This window comes from Dermacentor albipictus, chromosome 7 (genome assembly GCF_038994185.2).
Source record: "Dermacentor albipictus isolate Rhodes 1998 colony chromosome 7, USDA_Dalb.pri_finalv2, whole genome shotgun sequence".
NCBI classification, from domain to species: domain Eukaryota; kingdom Metazoa; phylum Arthropoda; class Arachnida; order Ixodida; family Ixodidae; genus Dermacentor; species Dermacentor albipictus.
Window position 1 is genome coordinate 23688904 of NC_091827.1, and position 24561 is coordinate 23713464.

General features: G+C 46.8%; 1 protein-coding gene across 1 annotated transcript in view; it reads left to right on the top strand.

The window, feature by feature from the left end:
• Window positions 1-320: 320 nt before the first annotated feature.
• LOC135915669 (uncharacterized) overlaps window positions 321-24561 on the top strand; it is a 226883-nt gene continuing 202642 nt past the window's right edge. Inside the window, exon 1 of the mRNA XM_070521764.1 lies at window positions 321-574. The gene's annotated coding sequence lies outside the window, so the exon portion shown is untranslated. The remainder of the gene's footprint in view (window positions 575-24561) is intronic.

Here is a 24561-nt window from a genome sequence, read left to right on the forward strand (position 1 = left end):
ATTTCGCAAACAACGCTTGAACAAAGCAATAGAGAATGAGAAGGGCATTTTGCGCTTGAACAACAACAGAAAAAAAGAGAGACGCCTTTCTTGGTTTTATCTGTTGTCGCTTCCCAGATCTGTGCTTTATGCTGTATACGTACCGCCCTTGTCTACAACACCTGAGACGTTTCTACATCCCGTCCAACGTTTCTCTGGCTTCCAAATTTTTACGGGCTAGCAGCTGACGTCTGCCGCCTGACGTCACAGTGCAAGCGAACTTTTTGCCCATGTGCTCCGGGCGACTGTCCGGCAAACGAGACGCATTCGTGGCAGCGGTAGTTTTGAACGGACGCCTCCCCTAAAGTTATCTGTGTTCATTTCCCAGCATGGCATTTCACATTTTTTGTCACACGTGCCACCGCCGCTGCGGTATTTACCTCTCGCTGTCGTTTTGGCTCTTGTTACTGTGTTACCTGCTGCGGTTTTATTGCGCGTATGCCTGCTGTATTGCTTCCGTTGCTATACCGACAACGTCTGCCCTACCTGCGAGGAGCCTCTACGTCTAGCGGCCACCTCCTGCTTGGCGCCGAATGTGAGTGTACCTAACATTTAGGCAGTTGCTCGGGTTGGTCTGAGCCTACATTCAGGAGTCAAAGTCAAGGACAGGCTAAACGTAAGGTGTGGAGATGCATTTTTTGCCCTGAAGGCGGATGAATAGTAGAAAATGGGAGTAGAGCTCGTCGCTAGCCTGGCAGAACTAACCAGAAAGCTTCGTGGTGCAAGTGAAAGCTTCCATAAAACTCATGTCCGAGAGGCATGACGAATTTTTAAGTAAACAAGCGTTGCGCGAGGACAAAATTAGCAGCTTAAAAACGTGTTTAAGCCTTGAACGGGAAAATGGGGACTGGTGGGATGTTGTACTACAAGTCCCCTTAAATGACCTTGAGTCACATAACAGGAAGCACAATACTCAGACAGGGCATCCCAATACCTACAAATAAGGATAAGCTGCCTAAGCTAAACGACGAAGCAAAATCGATTACCTTTCCTCAAATCAAAGTTGACGATATCGACACACTACATAGACTCCCTGCAAAACCAGGAAAGGAACCTGGGGTCATAACCCACGCTTTGCTCGCCAGACTCATCACGATGTGTGGCTCGAAGACCGGAAGACGTTAGCGGCGGTGAACTGACGTGTGTAGATAGCGGTGGACATGACAAGGCAAAATAAGGAGATTCTTAGAAGGGTTTGGGTGCGAGCTACTTGGTACGGGTCATTTATTTTAAACTGCACAGAAAAAAAACACCAAGACACGGACAAGAAAGAGCACAGGACCAGCGCTGCCGTAGCGCTCGTCATATGCTCATCCTTGTCCGGGGTTTTTTTTTTTGCGTTGTTTAAAATGAAGGAGCTTCTGCTCCGTGCTCGGTAATTGGCTGCAGAAAATGACTAGCGTTTCTCCTGGCCTCACAATGGGCAGATTTCTCTTAGAAAAGCGAAAGGGCACCGCGCCATTGCCATTCACAATTGAAAGGCTCTTTCGAGACCAGCCGCTTCGTGAGTCAAAGCCAGCCTGTTATCACTGCATTTTCTTCCTGAGCATTTTTTTTCTTTTTTTTGAGTGACTTCTACCATGCACCACGTAGTTCATGTATCAGAGTGGCATCACTTTGCTTTCACAGAGCTGCGGCAAACCGTCAATCGCTTTCATTTTAATTTTAGGTCTGGTAGTAACAAATATGATGACCTTGATCTTTTTTTTTTTTTTAGTGAAGTGAGCCTGCAGTTTCACGTATAACGTTCACCACAACTTCGTTTCGTAGAAAACAAGAGGCTGTTTGTTCGCCGGGACAAAACTATCATTGCTTGAATTGCGAGGCCAAACGAAGAGGAAGCGTGCCGACCCTAACCCATAAGGAAATGGACTGAAAAAAACTTTCGACGCTTGAACGTGTCATGCCAGCTTATAAAGCGATTACTCTAAAACGTCACTCCCTTTTATCTTGCCTGGGTTAACGGCCACCTAGCGGCCAATGTTCGCAATTTTTTCTTTTCTATATTTAGGTTTGACTTCGTCGATGGCCACAGATACAACATAATCATTGTATGATTTTTATGATACTTAAGCACATAGTTGCCGACAGCAATTCAAACCAAGCACTTCCAACAATATTAAACGTTCATTCATGTCAGGACGTTATAAGGGCACCAAGAATTTTTAATTGATCATTTAAGGATTCCTCTGGTTCTATCAGTACTTCGTCAGTTAAGTGTTGCACTACATCACGCGTTATGCCTGGTGTAGGTATCTGGGCATGCGGCTGTTATCGCATCACGGTGCAAATGCCCTCTCGTGGGCCATTCTCGCTGCAGCCAACCTTGTTCATCCATCGCACACTTGAGAGCAGCACAATAAGAGTGCGCATGCAAGCGCCCCGTCACGTGGTATTATTTCATAGTTTACGCACTTTCTTCTGAACGCGCGAAAAAAAGGACCATGTGAGATACGTCGCGTTGGAAACAATTTATTGTGATGTTTCTGAAAGTGGTCTACAACTTCGCGTATCGCACTTGGGGTCTGCAGACTATACTTAAAAAGTTTATTAACGAAACATAGCTAAACCGTTAGTTAAGGGGAACATAAAAATAGCCTGAGCAACTCTAGGCCAGTGCCAACATCATGCATTCGGTTCAACTCGCGTCCGGATTGCATTTCATTGTTACAACTTTGACTGATGTTATGTGGGACGACCTGTATACCTGCCACGTCCATTGCCGCAGGTTCGAGGGAGAATCGGCCTCGTCAAGCTACTGAATGCAGTAGCTTTTAGTGTATTGACTTTTCCTCTGATGAAAAGGAAAAATAAATACATTACATTAAACTTAAAAAGTGGATCATTGAATCGACTATACGAAGATAAAGAGAAGCACGACATCATCCCATTGCAGGGCGAAAAACCAGTTCTGTAAATTCGATATGTGTAGCGACAAGGACGTACTTTCGTACCTGAGCGATTTGCACTAAAATGCTCGTTCTGGCCTCAGCTAAGTGAGCCGGTTTCTGAAGCAGCTATCACAACACAGCTATCAACAAATTCGTAAATTGAAACGAATGAATTTCTTTTCAATCAGGATGTGCGGCAATGGACTATCACCCTCATATATGCGCAAACTGTAATATTTACAAGCGTTCTTTTTTTATTTTAGGCCATTCCCTCTTCAATATATTGATAGTATCCCTTTTCTGATGTTTTAGTTCGTAATAAATTTCGCACTCTTTCTTGCGTTATGTGAAGCGTACGTAGGGGGGGGGGGGGGGGTCAAGTAATGGTTGCCAGCCTCGCCTAATACACAGTCAGCACCCGTACATTTCTGGTCAGGAAAACATTCAGCTTGGAGCCTGACAAAATTTTCTCGCACTCCTAGTTTTACTTCTGAGCCCAACCCAGAAATATTGAGGCCGTAATAATTAAGCTCTATATAGTGTATGAGGCGAAGACTCAGGCCCAAACAATGAAACGTTCCTTTCCTTTGAGCGCTTCCTAACCTTACGTGAGGACTCGCACCGAAGGACCGATGAAGGAAGCAAGCGTACTCTGAAAGCTCCCTTTACCCGTCCTCACTTAAGGAGCGGTTGCCGCATGCCTGAATTCGAGATTATCTCTTGAAAGCTTTACGTGAACACCATTATTCAATAAGGAAAAGTTGTATCGGGGCAGAATCTTTAAATTGAAGAGCTAATATAGAGAAGCGTGGACGCTTTCTTCTAGTTTTGTTTACTTAACTTTAAAAAAGTTGCGCATTACAGTGCAAAACTTGATGTGCTCCAGCAACGCTGGCACGCCGGCTTCGTGCAACGCCTAGCAACGCCTAGCAACGCTTTCATGCCGCACGCGTGACTGAAACGAACATGCCTGGAAAGACGTACCGTGCTCGCGCTTCTCCACAGCTGGGCGACAGCGCGCATGCGCAAGCAAATGTCACGTGGTTAAGCAGTGAGGTGAAGCGCTCGTTTAGAGCCAGGAGCGGCGTAAGGACGCATGAAGGTAGCTTTGGAGCTACCTTATGCTGAGGAAGCACCAAGGAAGCCTTCACCGAGGGCCCCTCAGTAAGGAAGCTTTCAGAGTGACATAAAGTAGCCTCATCGCAATGAAGGCTTCCTTACTGAGGTAAGGAAGATTTCATTGTTTGGCCCATAGTTGTAGAGGCTTCCTACCGCACGAATAAAGGTTCGGGGAGCATATCACGAACGGAAGAGCTGAAGTGTTATATCGGCACGTGAACTCGTGCCGACATACGTTCTAAGCTTCTAAGCTTCGCCTTCCAACGCCGATAAAATACTCAAAATAGCCCCCCCCCCCTCCTCCCCCCAGTCCACGTTGAAATCGGGGGCGCAAATCAACCGAAACTAACGGGCTCAGCAGCCTGCAATGCAAAGTGTGTTCCTTGAATGAAGGTAACAGTTTAGAGCCCGGGAAGTTGGGTCAGCAGAAGCACAGGGTTCGAGCATTACGATGCGCGCTATACACAATATGAAGCACATAAACCATTCCATGCCCAAACACTGCAGGGTCACCGGGGAGGACCCTGAATGGACATGCAGCCGCTAGACCGGAGGACGAACAATGCGGGGGCAACAACACAAGCGGCAGTGATTACGGCTGAGATGACGGGCCGGGAGCGGGGGAATAACACGGACGCTGCTTGGGACGGCGCTGTCCAGTTATCCCCTGAGAATTTTCGCAATGCTTACCTCCACCGAGTCACGCGCCCCAACCGCAGTGCTCCTGTTGGCAGCATGTTGTGATACGTATCGTGTCCTCGATTTCAGTATTCTTTGTAATTATGCTGAGTGGCTCTGCCGCTGTTGGGTTGTCGTAAAGACGGGCACTGTTTTAATGCGGAACATTCTTTCGCTCATTCCCAGCACATTGCGGTATGTCCGTAATGGCAGGAATTTCCTCTCTCGCCACTCTTCGTACCTCTTTTTCTAAAAAGAAATGCACAAGTGACAGTGCAATAGAACCTATCTGCCTTCGAGCACAGCCACCAAATGATCTATCCCACTGGGCCACAACGGCCCGCATTCTTACCTCACCCCAAAGCCGACTAACCCTTTGACACGTCTGGCGCGCGAGTCGCTTTCCATTTTCTCGTGTTCTTTCCTCGTGACAACTTGCGTTTTGAGACGCCGTGTTAGACTGCGCTGCCTCCGAGATCGCCCCACGTTCCCCAGTACTTTCCTCGTAGCAACTGTGGCTACGTAGAAACTGTGCTATACCCTGTGCCACCTTCTCGTTTGGGCGAGGTAGATATAGTTAACATTCCATCGGCGGAGTGCACACTTCATCGCCGTTTTAACGTACACCACGTCACGTAGCCATACGTACCCACTTGCTGATGACTTAACAACCCGCGTTTTACTCGTTTACGCCCTTTACGCTTGTCCAGTACCTATGTAGAATCCAACAATCAGCATGGCGTAAATTCGCGTCGCATTGCCGGAATAGAAATTCTGTCGTTCGTGGCACACGATCGGCGTCACCGTCGTCTTGAATATGCGATCACACACACGCTCTCGTGAAACACATAGCTGTTACGCTCTCGCAAACACGTTAGTCGACTTGCTAAGCCTTTGCGTAATCCCAAACGATTCTCGTTATCCAGATACCAGCAAACTGCTTCGCATAACATGCGTTATCAAAGAGCATGGGATCTGCTTCACTTTTTTTTCTTCGGGGTATAGCAAGCAACATTGAGTCGTAAGATTCCTAAGAAACGCTGAAAAACCCTATTAGTAATTTCTCAACGAATCTGAAAATTAAACGTCTTTTTTTTGAGAAATATTGTGAACGCATAACACCTTGTTAGCTATATAATGTGGTGCTTGGGTATCAAACTATCTTATCAGAAATAATTACCTCGAAGGACGGAGTCAGTGGCCCTGTATACCGTGAACGGCAGCACACAACTGACTATTTCACCTGGATGACAAAGCATATATGCTACAATTGCGGAGTGCGGTCGATGAATCAACACTAATTTCGATGTATGAGAAATCAAAGCCGGCGAATACACGCGAAGGGCCTCGAGCGGCCAATCTCGCGGCAATTTTGCGTGTAAGTGGTGACTGTGGTGAACATTTATCCAAAGCTATTTACAGGAGAGAGTGGGGACTGGCTTTAAGGGCCAGCGCTCAACAAGATCGACAAGGGGTCCCTAGTATTCGCGGGCTTCTTTCATGCTCGGAAAGGCACTTTTATGAACCACGTATTGAACAACAGAAAGATGCATGGGGAATTTTTCATGCTGCTGTACGATTTTCTCTTCGACATTTTTCATCTAACTATAATAATTGAGAAGCTGATCAATTAATTAGAGAAGTTATTCAACTAAGCGAAATGGAAAAAAAATAATCTGAGTATCTCCAAGCGGTAGCAAACGTTATCTTGGTTTGGTCCAGCTACGTGACACTTCAACATTTTTAATGTTTGAGTTAAGTTACGTGAAACACCCTGTATATATATGTCTAGCAATTGTCTGCGCCGGACCACCGTCAGTTGCATTTCCCTCCTCGAAGGGCTTGGACGAATGTGTCGAATAAGCTCATTGGAAACACTACGTAATATGCCAAACATGGTTTAACTCATGGATCCAGGACATCAAAGAAGAGTTCGACGCAATGCTAACGCATTTCTCTCGCATTTAGCGCTAATTCGTAACTGTGTTGTTGTATTTTTAGTATACAGCGGCTTGCTTAAAATTGTGCCAGGAAATTTGTGAAAATCTCTTCCGACTGCTGTTCAAACTAAAACAGGAACTCCGGTATAACCATAGAGTCGCAGGCAACCACCGGACATCTGCGACAGTGGCCCTACCCCCTGCAAACGTCGGACCTGCAAACGCTGGACACACCGAATAAGAAAGCAGAACAAACAAACCTCGTTTCGCATCACAGCAGAGGCAACAGCCATTGCACACGCGGCCAGCCGTTCGCGGTTGTGTACACAAGAGGCGTCGTGCCAGTCAGGCGACGCTAAAGACAGGCAGCGAAGCACATCATGACGCCCGCCAATCCCATTAGGCGACGGCGCTCGCGCGCGGGACGCGGGCGTCAAAGCTATCAACCCTGACACTTGTGTGACCGGACCGCGCACCGTAAACCAGTGGACCATGGCCGAAATGTTGTTGGCCCTCGCGTAACGCGCAAAACGGTGCGCATGTCGACCAGGAGTTTCCGCGCACGCTAGCGCGCACGCCATAGTGAAACAAAAATGGCCCAAAAGAAGCGAATTCGCAGCCTCGTTAGTGGCGGTTTGTTGAATGCGTGGCTTGTTTCTTTAGAAGGCTTATGACGTCCGACATGCCATGTGACACGACACGTTCATGCCAACGACTATGCGGTGTGTTATATTGAAGGGAACGGCTAGCGTACGCCACGAACGACGTATCGGGCCATTTCGGCTCTCAATTTGATCTTCAGCGTTTTCAGCGTCTGTACATTTCATTTCCTGCGTGTCCGCCCACCGATGGCAATCAAAATCAGTGCAAAAGATACACTGACGACAGAAGAACGCACCTCACAACACGATGCAGGCAGCAACTGACCCGTGCTTGCTCCGAAGGACAAGTGTTATTACGCATACAGCCCACAACTTACGCGTGTGGGTCTAACGGTCAGTCCGTCAACTGCCCCATTTCGAACGCTTGTGGAACAAAACCCCGTCTGAGCGGCAGCTGGAAGCTGTGCATTCGTTGTCCCGCGTGCCGTCGTGTCGGCAAAGCCTTCCGACACTTTCGATAGGTTGCTCCTCCCCCTCGCGTGACACATGTCATGTTAGCTGAGCGTGTGAGCTGTGTGCAGTTGACAACTGGTCGGGTGTGACGAAATGTTTCCGGCGCTGGGGTGGACAGTTGAAACAAAGGTAATCAACTGCGGTTGCACAATGCTCTCTTAGCGGGTTCTCGTTGAACGCAATAGGGGATCGATATCTTCTCGCGTGAGCCCTGTCTGACTGCTGTCAAAACGTGGTCAGAACGTGACTTATGCGTGGCGCTCTAAGATTGTGCTGCTACTGTCAGTGGCCGAAATTTCCCAAAATGTCTCGAACGTACAAACTGGTTCCGGCTGTAGACTGACAAACTCGAGTTTTAGAATACAGTGACAAAGTAACACTTCTGGCTGAAGCAATGCGAACCCTGCGCTAAATAAGTTCCGACAGTTTAGCAAACGCATCGCACAATAATTCGTGTGCATGTATGGATATATTTACATATATATTTACGATATATATAACGTGACACTCCCCGTGGCGTGTGCCAAAAGCTACCAGGTAACCGTCAGCCGTCTCACAGGCGCAGCACTGCATAACCTCCAGCCGCCTTTGCCACTGCCAGGGGGGCAAGCATTTTTAGCCATGTGCAACACGCGTGAAAGACGGTGGCGGACGCATATATACGTGGCTAGTGTCACAACCGTTACCAGTGCCCCAGAGTAGAGACCACTGAGCTTCATTAAACTATAAGCAGCAGTCTTTTTTAGAGCGCAGCTCTTTGGCGTCCGTTCCTGGGTTTCGCGTCGTCGTCGGCGTCGGCCTCGTAACCAGCTCCGCCCCCCTTTCATCCCCCCAGCGCTAGCAGCGACCGACTGATACCGCTGGATGCCGCTGAAGCCGCTAGAGAGTCAAGATAACGTGACTGCATAGAACACCGTCGCCGCCATGCAGAAAGAGGAGGAAAGGGTCCCCCCCCCTGGTTCTTAGCGCTGTGGAAGCGAGGGTATCATATTGTTTGTGTCGGCATCGGCGGCGTTGTCCCTGAAAGCAACTCCGCAGCTGGGGTTGACTCACTATCGGCGTCAGCGGCATCAGTCAGTCGCTGCTATCTCTTCCCTCCTCCCTTTATCGTGTTGTCCGCTTGCTGCACGCGCTTCTGCCCCCATCGTTTGCCGCTGGGTGTACACGCCGCCCCCCTCCCACCTCTTCCTGCGAGTCTCCGGTTGTCAAAGCGCCGGCTCGAACTTTGAAGTTGGCGAACTGTGCGCCGCAAAGTTGCCCAACGGCTTGCTGGTAGTAGCTGTCTACTTCGCCCCTACCGCACTCACGAAAGACGTCGTGCACTTCCTGCAACTCGCATTAACCGTCCATCGATCCACACCGATGTTAGTAGTGGGGGACTTTAATGTTGACATAAAGACAAACAGCGATTTCCTAACACTTATGCGGGAGAACATCCCGTTCCTCTCGCTCGTAACGCGTCCCACGCCTGTGACAACCTCGCGAGGCACTTGTATAGATCTCGTCTTTGAGAATCAAGCATTGGTGTACCAAGTCGAACATTTATCAGTCTATTTCTCCGACCACAAAGCTTCCTTCATGACTGTCAAGAACTGTTAGTGGAGTCTTTGTTAAAGGAATACGTGTGAAAAATAAAAAAAAAAATTCTGTGATAGCGCATACATGTGTTGCTCGATTTCTTTGCCTCAATCTATCGAAAAGGTGAAACAGCTTATTTGCTGCGCTCAAATTTCGCATTAGGAAGTAACGTAATCGTCGGTAATTTTTCCTCTCTAGCTGCGCAGTTACGAACGGCGAAGCTGCGAATGAGAAAGTTCTGTCCTTGATTTGCTCTAAGTAATGCGCATGAGCTAGTAGGCCGCATAATTTTGCTGTGTTGGCTTACTGTGATGCCTTACAATGAGGAGCGCTGGTTGCAGTCCGTGAAACGCTTTCTAAGTTATATTTCCTACAGACATTTACAGACAGACAGTTATATATCAGAGAGACAGTTATATAGCAGGCAGTGATAACTATCATTTCACTTTGCGTCTCCCTGGCCACGTAACTTATTTGCACAAGTGGTCTTCGCGTGCCTCCCAGTGCCTAACTTTAAGAAAACCATAAAGCTTAATTTTAAACACCCTGTATATATATGTCGAGTTTCTCATTCTACACCGGGGGTATCTTGCGCGTCTGTCTGGCAGTCAAACACATTTAATTTTTCGTTCAATTCGGCATGTTGATTGTTTGGAAGCCTATTAACTACAATATACAATATCAAATAGACAGATAATAACATGCTTTATAATAGATGTTAATAAGATGTCTGTCTGCTCTTACCTTTTTAGTCCATACATTTCAGTAAAAAAAGCTGCTTACTTTAACCAGAGAGAGAGAGAGAGGAGAGAGGGACCAGTGGTTGTCAAAACAAATTACAAAATTCGACAGAACCCATCTCACGATGACTGTCTATGGTGATGCGTTGAACATTGGAGAGTCTTAGCATGTCCGGCATTCAGTTAAACTCGGGCGGACTGGGTGTTTTGCCGGATGGTTGGAGGCGCAAACGCGAGTGGCCTGCACGGTGCGGCCACTTGGCGGCGCAGAGCTCAGCCAGACAAAGACAGGGCTAATGTTACAGTAAGCAAGTGTATTCTACTTCGCTGATGCATTTTTTTTTCGGCAGGGGCGTAGTTGTGAACCCGATCAGCACTCAACGAGGTTGAGTTGAAGAGCTAACCGTAGTTCCTTAAAACTTATTTTGTTTATAACGAAATTCATTAGTAATTGTTTACGTTGGAAAGTTCCTTTTCCTCTGATGGCAAAATCTTTGACTCCGTAGATGCTACTTTCTCGCACAGGGCTAAATAGGGCCAAGTCAAATCACTTCGTGAAATGAGCTGGTCGCTCAAATAAAACAAGCCTAAATGAAACTAGTAATACATTTGTTTCTAATTTTTCTAGTAGAAAGGTTGGATAATATATCTCGAAGTAGGAAAAAAAGGAACGTTTTATCTTGCCTACACCGGCCACATACATTTATTACATTTTCTAGCCTATAATATCGATCTGTCATTTTCATGGGTGAATTATGGCAGCAACCATTCACGCTGCAAACAACAGCTCACTGCGCCAGCCAGCCGACGACGGGGCTTTAAAAATACACGGCAATGCACTTAACTGTGGCGTGTGCCTCAGTCCTGTAACATTAACATTGTGAAAGACGCACTGCGAATCAAGTGGCACTCCATGCTGCACTGGCTCTGTTCTGTCGCTGCTTGTCAGGCGAGCACTGGCGTCCACTCGGAAGCTTGTTTTTGCTGTGGCTGCGAAGCCGCAAACACGCCCACTTCGACCCGACAAAAAGTTGTTTGCTCCCTACAAGAGCTGCACTTTGGTTTCGGCTTCGAAGCGGAGCAGAAAGGCATCTACGCTTCCTTACTGATTTGCCTTCTTTTTTTACCCCGTTTGATATTACTGTTGAGTGGTCGGGCGTGTCGGTTCTTTAATGGAAACGAACTGGTGTAGCGTGCTGCTTACCTAGTGGGAACTTCCAGAGGGAGTTTGGGAGTTGACGTAGGCCATGCTGTTTGTACACTGGGATCAACTTTGTCCGTCCTCTCGTTTTTGCTGTGGCGTGCCTACGGTTGAGGAGAGAAACAGCAGGGGGAAAATATACTTTGCGTGGTGCCCTGTAGCGTGCGTTCTCCTAATTTTCAGGTCTCGTATTCTGTCGCTTATAAAGGCTCGGTTTGTTGTCCGTGCGCTCGTTTTACCATGCTGGCGTCCATAGCGAACTCGTTCATCGCATGACCGCGCTGCAGCAGGGAACGTTTTAGGAAACAGTGTTTCTTTTTTCTTTGGAAGTAAACGTTTACTTACATCTCTTATGGAAATGTTGTCTGCGAGTGACTAATAACACTAACCATATCACGCGAAGCCAACAAGGACACCAAGGAGAACAGAGGGTAAATTACTTGTACCTAATTATTGAATTAAAGAATTGATAAATTAATGGCAATGAACGTGGATGAAAAAAGAACAACTCGCCGCGGGTGGGGAAATATCGCGCGTTTTCGCATTACAAGTGCAATGCTCTAAAACCCTAAGATTACATAAGCTAATCAGGCAGTGCAAAGCCATTTTTAAAGTTATGATACATTGAACACCGACGCTTGCACTGTGACTACTTCCCATTGAGGAGTTACTGAGGGGTTGACGCCGCATTCTATGCCCTTAATGCAAGTAGTCTAGAGAAATAATTAACATGGACAGCACTGAACGGAACTTCCGGCGAATTAGCGCGACGCTGCTCCCGCCGTACCAAACAGCTTCAAGAAAAGCGTGAATTTCTCATTTCTTAATTCAAGTTCACCTGAAATGCCGGCAGGCTCCCCAAGGGTAGCCACACTCTTAAGATAGAGAAATCTTGTTAAACGTAAGCTAAAATGTTAGTCTGCTGATTTTCGGAAGTGTTGATCTCAGGCTTCCGAATGTTTATATGTAGCTTCTGGAGAATACTGAAGCCCCAAGTTCATTCTCTGCATCTATATTCCAGGAACGCGCGGTGCATTTGTGTAAATTTTATCTAATACACGGCCTAAAGTGGGCAGATGTATTAGTTTATGGTCATACGTGGTGTCACTACATGGGTTGCGTAAGTTTCGCAATCTTCTGTTCACAAATGACGCATAACTTTGAGAGTGGTGTGTAATGTGGGTTTGTTCGAAGCACAGTCAGGAGGGAATGTGATGATTTATTTCAACGAAACTTATGTATGGCGTACGAAAATCCAGCCAGTCATCAGAACTAAACAAATTTTTTCAGCGCTTGCTTTTGTTCTATCATGAAAAAAACCACACTGAGACAAGGCGCAAGATGTTTCTCACGCGATCGCACAAAGTTCCGAATTTGAGAGTGTGTAGAAAAATTAAGTTTTGTATGATTTCATAGTATATTTGTACCTACCTTAGATGGCATTTTAATAAAGATAAAATAAACCTAATTGTCTGCGCAAGACCGTAACGCAACAAAGTGAAAAACTAAATCCAAATTCGCGTTTGCTTAAGAAGCTAAGGTTGGGCCTTTGATCACGTTTTTTTTTAAATTATGCGTCTGTGTTACGGCTGGTTTCTGGCTAATTTTTTTCATTGCATACTTCTCGACATGCTAAGTGCGCCACTAAGTGAATTTATTCTTTCTTACTTCCGGCTAATTGCAAATTTGGCGCAAGGATCGGAAAAATCGCTAAACGCCAAAAGCACGATGTTTCGCGCGAAATAAATAAGAACGGTCATTTTCGGTCTCGATACAACTTTTCCAGATTTATCTACTGTCATTGTTTATCTGTTTAATGAAATGAAGACGTGCTTTATTTCATTTTTTATTTCATAATCACCACTATTATTATTATTATTATTATTATTATTATTATTATTATTATTATTATTATTATTATTATTATTATTATGTGAGTACAAGAAAAAAAAAGCAAGAATTTTTTGTGTATGGGCTGCGGTGCCTAGCGCCCCGCGGCTTGTCTTCTACAATGTCACGCTTGTCATGCGTCATGTTTAATTGGGATTTCCGTTCGCGCAATGAAGTAATTAGAAACCTCAGATGCAAATAAAAAGCGAACAGCTGCTTTTTATAATCACTACAAAGGCGTGACTAGGACTAACTACGGTTGTTCAATGTGAACGGTGGCCAGATACGCTGTGGCCATACACCACGGTTCGATGGGTCCCGGCGGCCTTGCGTGGTGCCCATATTCTAATGAATATGACTGCAAATGAAGCCCATTACTTAGATTAAGGCAAACGTAAAGCAAGTCAGTTGTTATAATGTAAACCACAGCCTTCAACTGGAGGGCTTCTTCAAGCTCCGCTGTTGTTTTAAGGCGACGGAAACGGTCTATCAACCATACAATCAACCATAACTGTGAAAGAAGGGAGACGATTCTTCTTGTAGAAGTGTCTTATACATGTAACGTGCATGTCTGACCAATATGCATACTAAGCGAAGGTTAACAGTTTGAAAACGGAGTGGCTGGAGGGTGCGGAGATCTCTGAAATGCATCATAACTTTGTTCATTTCGTCTAAAGCTCCTTGGTACGGCAGCGTCATGCTTAGAGAAGGCTGCTACTCGAAGCATTCGTTAATAGGCAACTTGCAATGGTGAAAAAAAATAGGTATGCTTAAGATGCTTTAAAAATAAAGATGTGGCTTATAGTCGCACAGATTTACTTGAAAACGTCCAAGTGCTCCGGCTGGCTTGAGACTCGTGGAATCTGTGTTGGTCATCGCATGGCCCAATCTGGCAATAAATTAAAAAAAAATGTCTCAAGCTATTTTTACTTTTCATTTCTGTGTTGTTGATGTCTGCTTAAAACAACAACAAAAAAATGGCTGTGGCTTAGGTAAGGTTAAGCCCAGGATGCGAAGCATACTAGCCTTTATTTTAGTTGTTGAACCACTGTTTAGCCTGGTGAACTGCTGTTGCTTGGCTATATTTGGTTCGGCTAGACGAAGAAACAACTCATGCGTTACTCTGCTTCGTCTTCAAGAGTGGAACGCGACAGCGTTCCCGTCGACCCGCCAAGGGGTGTAAGACAATGGGCTACAGGGCAGCGACTACGCGCCCCGCATTGGACGCGGTGAGCGTCGAGCAAAGCAGCGTTCGGCGCGGCAACGAAATGTGCGCCTGAGCAAGAGACGCACGCCTTAGAAACAGCTCGTTTCTAAGGCAACACCGCATTCACTAGAGGCGCTTTTGTACCGCTTTGAAGCATCGTACTCGTGGCTCAGTGGTAGCGTCTCCGTCCCACACTCCGGAGACCCTGGTTCGATTCCCACCCAGCCCGTCTTGCAAGAGTTGAGCCAAAGCCACTTCTCCTCTGTCGTGACGTCACGGTGTCACGTGGTTTCATGGCGACACCGCCGCCCCTGAGGAGCTGGGTTGAGCTCTCGTAATATGCTTCGCATAAAAGAACATTCCACGTTTTGTTCCAAGATCAAGAAAGTCGACATGGAGCTATGCTCTTACCGATATGGGTCTCATGAATCAGCAGACGTGAGCTCGGTTATATAATATGTATAAAAGGACGTCATTCAAGAGGACCTGACGATTAACAGCAAGCTTATGTTTCAAAAGGATGGGATGTCCGCCCTCGGGCCCCTGATCTTTTCACATGTGGCACAACGTCGACCTAGCGACGCGAATGAATTGAATTGAGTTGAATCGAAATTGCAATTGAACTGAATTGAAGTGCTTCAAAAGCTGTCAACATCCTGAATGGTGACCTGGCGCAGGGTGTACCTAAGAAGTGGACGAACAGGCCAAGAAATTTGCGAACCAAGTACAGTACAGGGCAACCGGAAGTGCAAATAGTAAACCTGGAGTCTTCAGAAAGAGAAATAAAGACGGCAAGATGAATACAAGGGATGGAAGCCAAGCAGTTCATGGAGAATAACAAGAACGAATAGCAAAAAAGAATGGCTGAAATAGAAGTTGTGCGATAACAAACACGATAGTACATCGCTATTTGTGGCCCGAGCTGGCCGCATGGGAATAAAAACACGCTGAATCATATTATCGCAACAGGATGAGGCGTGCATTTGCAGCCGCCGAAGTTCGGAAACGAGTGAGCCCGTCGTAGTGGGATGCTGTGATATTCACGCAGCAAGATGCGTTGTGAACGTCAACGCTCCAGAAGTGGTGGGGAATGACATTGTCGCTTCGATATTGGCACTCTAACACCTACACTCTAAAAACTAGGAAGGGTATCGCAGGAGTGAAGCGGCCGGTTCACTCTTCAAAGCGTCGTTTTACTCTCGCAAAATGTCGAGGAGAGTGAAATGCATTGTTCACTCTCTCACCAAGGAGAGAGTGAAATGTGCTTTTCACTCTCCCCCTTCAGAGAGAGAGAGTAGTTCTACTCTTGCGGCAATAGAGAACAAAACGTAGCGTGATCTTCTGCTTCAACTGTAGGTGGCTGGCCCCGAACATGGCAATGTATCATTCATGCACGCTGAGCAAAGAACACATCGTTTTGCTTCTAAGAGAACAGGCCGCCGCAGTTCAAAGGAACGCGTAGCGAGCGCTCTACTTTTTCACTCGGAGTTCTCCACCGCGCGCGCGCGCGCTCAAGATCGTGGAACAACACAGCACCGGAGAAAGGTGATCTTTTATTGTGTCTGTAGCTCTCAATTTACTCATCACGGCTTTTCTTTGAATGCCTCAACCGTTGAGCTTCCTGCTTCTGCTCCTCCAAGTACATTTGTCGCCGGTTCCATGTGCCTAAAACTGGTATCTGCAGCTCCTTTGTAATTTGAACTTTAAGGATGTCGCTTTCCTTCTATTACCTCCACAGACAATTCTCTGTGACATGCGAAGAATGTCACAGAAGGGAAAAAAAAACACTTGGCAATGTCTGCTATGTCTAGCCAAGTGTACAAATTTAAGGACTTTCCAGTACTTCTAAAAATTCCAGGCTTTTCAATGCCTTGAAAATGGCATTTTAGAAATAAAGGGTTTTCAAGGATCGCTACAAACCCTGGTTTCTAGCACCTAAATAATTTTACAAGCTTATTTTGGCATGGAGTTCGGAAATTCATGCTTTTTAGCTAACGCTGCATCATCTCTGTACATTGAAACCACGAGAGCGCAACCATTTTGGAGTAAAGAAAAATACTGAAAGCTTTTAATACCACTCTTTTTCTATGGAGCTTCGTATTGCCTAGTTAGGTTTACGAATGTGCCTGGTTTTGGTGGGCGTTTCTTCGACATTTTCTGTGAGAAGTAGATGACTAACCCCCGTATTCAGAAATGTATATTAATACAAAGCCCATGCTTGACTTTATATAAACGACGCCTGGTGCGAACGTCCCCCAGACGCTCACTGCCTTTCTTTTGGTGCGTTCACGACTTGCGTCATTTAGATCAAGTCAAGCATGGGCTTCAAGTTATGATGCATTTCTGAATATGGGGGTAAGCGTGCGCTATTTCGGGCAACGCATTGTGCCATTGACACTGAGAGGAAACGGGGAAAACAAAGTTAACGCCCTATACTCCTAAACTTTCGCGTACCTGTGGTGTGCGTGTATCGTGGAAGAAGAAACAGCGCTAACACCAGGACGAAAAAAAGCATCGACCACACCAGCACTTCGTGGTGTTGTCCATGTTTTTGCGTCGTCCTTGTGTTGCGCTGTTTCTTCTAAAATGCTCAACCAACTAGCCGGCAAGTCTATCCTGTGCATATATATTGAACACACGTATGAATGTAGATGGTCTTCGAAGCTTTTAGAACGAGCACTGCCACAGGATACGAGCAGTGCACGCGTAACAAGTGGACACATTACTCATTTAAACATGCGTGCCAATGCATGTGACGCGGCTATCGGCATAAGCAGTCTCCAAATGCTGGAATGCGTGCTCTTCAAAACGCTAACGATCCGCTGCTAATGCAGGACAACAGCTCACAGCGGACTGAACCGAACTCTAAACTAATGCACCTGAAAAGAACGCCTACACGGCAGCGTGAGGCACGTCGAAATGCCTGGTACTGGCATCGCAGTTGACCACATACGAATGGAACTGGCGGAAAAAATAAACAGAAATGCTCACCAGTATACGCGCGACTTAAATTCACATACGTGGATGGTTGGCACGATACTTTGTATCCGCGTAATTTCGGAGAACATATAATGCATGGACTGGAAAAGCACTCGATCGTGAGCTGAACGGCACATTTGTTATTTTCCTGGGGTGACGACAAGCCGTGAATAGTTCTCACGTCGTCGTCTACGTTGTATTCCTCCGTTAGTCGTAGCAAGGAATGGAAATGATGCAAACGCAAACGTATTCCAGTACACAACAGCACAGCACACTGCAGAGAAACTCCAACCACCGCAGCCGATTTCTCAAATACATTTGTTATGTATATAAGCTCTAAAACAACACGACTGAGCGTGGTGGCTTTGTGGTATAATGGTTAGGATGTGTGCTTTGAATTGTATAGATGCGAGTGTACGTGGGTTCGAATCCACGTGATGTATAGAGCAATGTGGTTCTCCATAAGTGTGTGATTCCGTCGACTATTGTGTTCTAATTAGATTATGTGTCTCCTGATTGTGAAATATGCGAAAATATTTGCGGATTAAATGTGAATTAGCTTTTTTTTCTCCGCAGTGGCGTTCGGGACACATACGCATAGGCCGATTACGAGCCGTCACGACTCATGGTAGGCAGCAAATAGCCAGGAAAAATGACTTTAAAATCCTGCATAACATTGCTCACGCCTATTCTGAAGGCCGCTTGGAATTGGGCCACTGAGTCTGAGGAGCCGCCTAGAGAACGGTGTATCAGCGACCCTAATTTGATCTGATTTCCTGCCTGCATGCGTGGCCAGGACTTCGCTAAGAGGGTATTGGGAAGAGTAGTTGCACTCTGTTTGGGGGAGTAGAAGTACTCGGTCTGGTGGAGTGCCATTACCCCTACGGTGAGAGTATTACCACTCTGCGGAAGAGTACTAGCACTCCCTGTGGGAAGAGTATTATCACTCTGCAGAAGAGTACTAGCAATCCCTTGCGGCGGAGTAACAAAACTCTGTCAACAGGAGTTGACCTACTCTCTCTCAAAGAGGGTCGATCTACTCTCGAAAAGAGAGTGAAATATGGGACAAGCCGCTACTCCCTCAAAGGGAGTGCCCGGCACTCTCTTAGTTTTTAGAGTGTATGCAGCGTTTGCATCAAGATAATTTGAGCTGCTGGTGCGCTCGTAAAGATGCTCTTTATTTCAAGATGTGGTCAAGCTGAAGGTGTCCTTGATGGCTCTTCGTGGAAAAGCTGAAGTTGTCAATGATGGCTCTTCGTGGAAAAGCAGACTCGACGTCTATGTTAAACAGGAGGGATGAAGAGTTCGAGCTTGATTTTGGTAATAATAATTATAAGTAAATAAAGCAGCAGAATCGGCGTCAGCTGTTGCTACTGTGGCGTTGATGGCCCACGGAAGCAGATTAGACTCGGACGTGGCGTTGACTATTTCCCTGCCTTCGTCGATCTTCCGATCGGCGCCAGACAGAGTATAGTACCTCCAAGTCCTCGCCACATGACGTAGCCCGCTAAGAGGTGAAACAGCATTGTACAGTATGCGAGGGCAAGAAAAGGAGCACTTAACCTAATCAAGAAGGAGGCGGGTCCTGCTGTTTTACGACACACAGAGGAAACAACAAAAAGGTAAACGACGCCATAGCTGTAATAGCATTACAAAGATAAGAACAGATAATATACGAAGCTCATTCGGGCATGAAGGGAGTGCGAAAAAAAAATATATGTATACATGCGTCTTGCTTCCATCAAGTCTCCTCTGGGAGCCGGCCTGGGGAACGGACTTGCCATAATCATTAAACCGGAGTATATCAAAGGACACTCACTAAACGAAACAAAAAAGCAGAAGAATGTAACAGCTTTCAATAGACATCGGACGAGGTGGGAATCGTGGACGACAGAAACAAAAAGAGCACTGCCCAGTAAACTAACACACAGGAGCAAATGACAGAGACGGGCATTCCACGCATACACCTAGTAAAAAAAATATATATGGTACCGCTTTCCTGGCGCAGGACGTCATACATCGACAGCAAGCACATACAAGCACTTCCCCTGCTGGCGCCACGAAAACGGACGCGGGACAAACGTGTCTGGGCTACGTCACGGCGAAGCTACCAGAGTCGGGGTTGGGTGGCGGGGGGGAGGGGGGGGGCGAGGAGTGAGACAACAGAAGACAACAGATACGCGACGCTCCAGAGTGACCCGGCGGGAGATTGGTCAGGGGTGTCGGGATGCGAACGCAATCGGTGTGGGACGCGCGAAAAGCTGCATGCTCTAAGTTGTGTGGTAGGGGAGTGCCCACCTAACTCTCCCGTTCTTCCCCAATCCTATCAGAGGTCCTGTGAATAAGGGCAGGAGGCGAAGCAAAACTGATCCCGCTGGAAAGCTAAGAGCCCGAGTATAGAAAAGGCAGAGAGAGAGAGAGTGTGGCAATCACGTTTGTACAAGTTCTATCCTCGCTTTGTTAGCTCGATCGTCCGACTAATTCTGTCAAATCCTGATCTTGCCTAACCTGAAAGAAAGCTGGTAAGTTAGGAATAAAAGAAAGCTTACTGAGCCACAAAATTAGCTCGCCCAACAGCTATCCCTGATATTCTTTTTTTCTTTTGCGAAGTATAGCAAAAAGGATACGGTCAACTTAAAATGGCATGTCAAGCAGTATTCCAAATGGAGTGCTGCGTTCCGAGCAGCTGTTTGTCGTTGCCTCGTGTATTACGTGGCAACATGCTCGCTTTCTCACCTGAAACGTCTTTCAGTTCGGTCTGCGTGGTGGATCGCTTGTTAAAACCGCATGTAGCGAAAACAAGGTAAAACATTAATGCTTACCAAATAACCAAAAAAAGGTACTGCCCGCGCGCCTTACTTTGGTTTCATTGCGTACAGGAAAGAAACCATTACTAAATCATGAATGTGTCAATTGCACAGATGTCAAGTGCACAGATGTGTGAATGTGTCAAGTGCACCTTTGTCGCGCCCCGCATGGCGCAATCTGACCTAAATTTAGCCTCTCGCTCGGCGTTGAGGAAGGCATAGCTGGGCAGTTTATTATGCGAAGCATATTACGAGGGCTCAACCCAGCTCCTCAGGCGCGGCGGTGACCATGAAATCACGTGACACCGTGACGTCACGACAGAGGAGAAGTGGCTTTGGCTCAACTCTTGCAAGACGGGCTGGGTGGGAATCGAACCAGGGTCTCCGGAGTGTGGGACGGAGACGCTACCACTGAGCCACGAGTACAACGCTTCAAAGCGGTACAAAAGCGCCTCTAGTGAATGCGGTGTTGCCTTAGAAACGCGCTGTTTCTAAGGCGTGCGTCTCTTGCTCAGGCGCACATTTCGTTGCCGCGCCGAACGCTGCTTTGCTCGACGCTCACCGCGTCCAATGCGGGGCGCGTAGTCGCTGCCCTGTAGCCCATTGTCTTACACCCCTTGGCGGGTCGACGGGAACGCTGTCGCGTTCCACTCTTGAAGGCGAAGAAGTAATGCATGAGTTGTTTCTTCGTCTAGCCGAACCAAATATAGCCAAGCAACAGCAGTTCACTAGGCTAAACAGTGGTTCAACAACTAAAATAAAGGCTAGTATGCTTCGCATCCTGGGCTTAACCTTACCTAAGCCACAGCCATTTTTTGTAAATTTTTCATGTTGCCATTGTTGTATGTATTATTAATTCTAGTCATCATGCACAAGAGGTCCCATTTCAGTTTCTAACTACGGGACCTCCTTCTGTATATACATATGTTGTAATTATCCTCATTTTGTCATGAATAAAAACTGATTCTGATTCTGATTCTGAGTGCGCTTGTTGATGCGAGAAATTTCGTTCGTAAATTTAAGGATTGACCCGCGATGCCCCCGCCCCCTGCGTTCTGCGTTTATGCGGTGCATTACTGACCTCAAGATACTCCGGAAACAAGACACAAAAAGTTGGAATTCGCGCCAACCGCCTTTGACCAATATGGAAGCGGGCAAGATTGCACGACTACACCGTAGCACCGGGCCACCGCTAGCTGTATCATAAGTTAAGCACGTAATCTTTCTAATGCGCGAACAAATGCAACTTGGGCATTTGGTTATATGTCATTTCTGCATTGTTTTATCTATGATAGTCCCTACCCAAAGTTCTTTTTCTCATTTGCTTCAGCACTTCTTGCTTCTCCCTTAGTTAATGGAGTCTCGCCTGGATTCTTTGTTGTAGGAGATGGAAGCGGAAGCTGGCTTAGAAGTCAATATTCGAATACATATTATATTACCACATACCAAGTTTGCAATGCCACCATCCCCGTTATACACCGCCGACATACGTCGCTCGAGCTGAAATATTGTCTTTGACTCAGACTGTTGTCAGAATCGCCCATATTCAGTGCGTGAGCAGACTTGAGCTAATCAGCATCTTTAAATAGACGTGTGTTGATGCTTCATCAACCTACGTAAATTGACTTTGCACAGTCTAAAACTTACGCAGCCCTTGCGGGCCTGAAGACCAACGGGACCTCTTACGGATATAAGAAGTCGAATTCGAACGCCTTTCTCCGCGCCGCATACAAACAAACGTATGTGCCCAAGCTGTAATTCAAAGGAGGCAACTTTTCTTTTGTGTGTGTGTGCGATATTAGTATTCATTCCTTTAATGTGAGAACAGCTTTCTTTTCAAATAGAGTAAGCTTTTATATGTATACGTCTGCGCGTGGATCGTGCGGGTAAATCCGTGTGTGTGTGTGAGTGTAGGGGCGGTTCCTCTAAGGAAAACACGTCAATATGTTTGCTCCAGCGAGATCTTTCAACCACGTTGATATATCACTGGCCAGGCGTGTGTTTGCATGTGTTCGTGTGTGTGCATATGTGTGTGCGGACCCGCAGGGGCGTCTGCGTCAGCAGGCGTTTGGTGTGTTGCGACACCACGGACCCGAGCACACGAGGGTTGTAGTCGTGCGCGGCTTAGCCGTGTCCGGGGAAAGGGGGATCCTGGAGGTTGAGCCGATGCCGGGTGATCTGACCTTTAAGGCCCCCCGGCGGAGGCAACACACCTCTTTGGCCTCTGCTTCACGTAGACGGCACCCCCGGACTGACCCACCCGGGGGAAATCGGCAGTCGCCTTTTCCTGTCCCCCTCTTCAATCTTTTTCTTTCCTATCTTCTTTCTTTTACTGTCCTATCATCTCTTCTGTTCCATCACTTCCTAATTTTTCTAGGCGGCTAGGGTTAACCTTGTGTATGTGCCCTCCCTTGGGTATGTTATATTAGGTTATAGCAGCAATGCACGGCTGGCGTCTGCAGCCTTACACGTTGAGTGCTACAGCATCCCCCTGTTGGCCTCCATGGTGGGTGGCCGCCATTGCCGCCGAAAATGTCCGAAATATTATGGGAACACCTGCTTTTCCACGTCTGCTTGATCGTCACCCTCAAAAGAGGGGACGCACCGATGAAATTCTAAGCCTATTCAAACCAAAAGAAATTTCCCCTGATTCCAAGACGTTCACAGCGAAAAAACAGAAAAACCAGCTAGAACCGTATCTCCTTTCCTTGTTGCTAAAGGCTTGACTGATGCACTTGGCCCAGGCTATAAGGTCACCAAAATGTCGAGCGGGATCTCCTCCTTGAAATACATGATAAAGAACAGCACAGCAAACTAAATAAACTTGTGGCATTTGGAGATATACCTGTTACGGTTTCACACCATCGGTCTATGAACACAGCACGCGCTGTAGTATCTGATGCAGATCTCATTGACTTGTCCGAAACAGAGCTGTTAGAAGGCTGGAAAGAGCAAAATGTAATTAACGTACAAAGAATCATTATCCGAAGAGAAAATAAAGAAATTCCTACAAAGCACCTGATCCTCACCTTTGCCACTTGCGATCTGCCGCAAACAATAGAAACTGGATACACGAAGATAGCTGTCAGACCATACATCCCTAATACAAGAAGATGCTTCCAATGTCAAAGATTTGGCCACGGGTCGCAGAGCTGCCGTGGTAAACTTACATGTGCGAAATGTGGAGCCCAAGGCCACGCCTCAGATAAATGTGAAGCAACACCTCACTGTGTAAACTGTGAAGGTGAACATCCAGCATACTCCCGATCTTGTCCCAACTGGAAAAAAGAAAAGGAAATAATCACCTTAAAAGTACACGAAAATATCTCCTTCAAGGAAGCACGAAAAAGGTGCTCCCCATTCCACACCAAAACGTACGCCGATGCGACGCGTCAGGGGGCAGCGCCGCACCGGCTTGCGCCACCTGCCCGGCCCGCGCACAGCGAGTCGTTGGCTGTGGCATTCCCCACCCCCGAAGTGGAAGCAGTTAAACCTGCGCCACCTACCAAGACACAGAGGCCGGCTACCCCGGGTACGTCGGGCCTCAAGACCACGCCTCGCCAGGTGAGGTCTGACAAACAAACGAGAAGCCCGCACGCGCGGGCGTCCAGTGCTTCCAAGGAGGCAATGGACACAACACCGGCACGTTTGGTGCCGAAACACCGGCATGGCTCTCTCGAGCTCGCCAAAACAAACAAAAAACCCATAACAGGGCCAGACGACGGTCCTGTTACCTAAAGTACACCACTACAAACCTGAACACAGAACATTTCTCATCCTCATAAAATGGATGTACAAATTATTGATTGGAATGCCCGTGGCATTCTAAACAACTTAGATGATATCAAAGAAATAATACAAGAATTTAATCCTAGGCTGTTCTGCGTTCTGGAAACACACTTGAAAACATCAAATACAAATTTCTTAACACAACACACATTATTCCGGAAAGAACGCGATGATGGCCATGCCGCGTCTGGTGGCGTGGCTATTATAGCCCAGAAGTCAGTTGCTTGCCAACACCTCCACCTTCAAACTAATTTTGAGGCAGTAGCGGTTAGGGCGATTCTTTTCGACAGGTTGGTTACGGTCTGTTCCCTCTACATACCACCCGAACATCGCTTGCAACTAAGGGATCTTGAAACACTAGTCAATCAGCTTCCGGAACCATTCATTTTAACAGGTGATGTGAACGCACATAATACGCTATGGGGCGACTCGCGCTGTGATGCAAGAGGGCGTACTTATAGAAGACTTTCTTTTATGTACCGGTGCAGTTCTTCTCAATAAAAAAGAACCCACCTTTTATAGCACCACACATAGGTCATACTCATCAATAGACCTAACCATAACCTCTCCATCTATAATGACGTACCT